The sequence below is a fragment of the Apaloderma vittatum genome, unplaced genomic scaffold (genome assembly GCF_000703405.1).
Source record: "Apaloderma vittatum isolate BGI_N311 unplaced genomic scaffold, ASM70340v1 scaffold15937, whole genome shotgun sequence".
In the NCBI taxonomy this organism is placed as follows: domain Eukaryota; kingdom Metazoa; phylum Chordata; class Aves; order Trogoniformes; family Trogonidae; genus Apaloderma; species Apaloderma vittatum.
In genome coordinates, this window is record NW_009724724.1 from 19,746 (window position 1) to 21,360 (window position 1,615).

Sequence of the window (1,615 nt, forward strand, 5' to 3'; positions counted from 1 at the left end):
TGGCACTGATGTGAATTTGAGGTCACAGTATCATGTGTTTGCAACCTGTCATGAAGCTGAAATACAAGTGAAGCTGTCACAGCGGTACAGTGACAGTACAGTTCAGCACGCTGATGAAGTGACTAAAATCCAGAATGACTGCAGAGCCAAGGAAAAAAAAAAGCTGTTTTTTTTCCCTACCCTATGCACATAAATAGGAAAGATTTGGTTCTGTTGTCCTATGAGCACACTCTGAGATGTCAGTCTAAAGCAAGGACTGACCTGTGCTATATTTATAGAACCGCACAATATGTTGACTCTTTAAAAATGGATCCTTGATATTTCTATTGCTGCAGTGGAGCTGTGTTTTCACAAGAGGGCAATGTACATTTTCTAGTCACAGCATACTGGTTTGTGCTTTCTCCTTTGACAGATATCAACACTCCCATTGCCTCAGGAGAGCTAACAATCTGTAGATTCAGCTAGCTATGCCAATTTGTAAGATGTGCAGTTAATAACAGGTTTTCAATTTTAATAAGAGCTATTTTCACACCTACAGATATCTGAGTGATCCCAAAGTGCTTTGCTAGCATCAGTCTAATCCCACAACCTACCCACACGGGTGGACACCAGAGTACCAGCAAAGCAAGGCAAGAAAACAAACGAGCTTGTGAGATTGTACATAAAAAAGCCACCTACCAACTCTACCACTTTCATACCTGACCTATCACTTTTATTACTTTTTGGGCTCACCTGCATGGGACTTTGGGGTGGAAAACAGCATGGAACGTTTGCTTTAAGTAGCCTTTAGGAAAACTCAAATTCCCAGATATAGGGCCACCCAGCACTTGCAGGCTGAGTGCCCAGGGAAGCACAGCAAGTCTGACACGTGCCGAGAGCTCCAGAGTGGCTGCCCATGCACTGCAGAGTCACATGGACATCACGTCCACAGCTGGCACCAGAAGGCACAAAGCTCATTGCTTCAGTGCAGTTACACAACATACAGACAGGAGTTATACAATGCACAGACATTAATTGCAACATGCAGACATTAGGAAGTGTTGATCTGCTATTCGTGTCGTGTGGTGTGGAAGCACGTAACTCTCCCCAGGAAGACTACCAAGAAGTCCAGACGCAATTATGAGAAATAGTATTTTTTGGATATTGGCAAGAATTAGCACCGCTGAATCATCTACAGCTCTTGAGACATGAGAGCAAACAGTGCACTCCTGAGAGGGCAGGCAAATTTCTAGCTGCTCCAAAAAGCCCAGGAATTACAGTTTCCATGTAAAGCAGGTGAGATCTTGGTTTCTAAATACCTTGGATCGTGAATCTGATCTTCTTCCAAATTCCCCATGGAAAGGTTAGTTTTTGGGTTTAGGCATTAGAAACAAATGCCAAGGCCAACCAATGAGCTAAGATGAGGCTTTTATGTCTGTGTTATGTTTCCAAACAAGCCTCAAACCTACGAGTTAGTTATTTGCTTTTGAATACTGCATCATTCATTGCTTTACATTGCATGTTTAAGGCCAGGTTTTCAGCTTTACTTAAAGATTGCCCAAAGCTGAGGGAGAGTACAAAGGACCTAGTAAGAGCCCCCACGGTGTCGAGGGGCAGTTCCATACTGCCCCCCTGT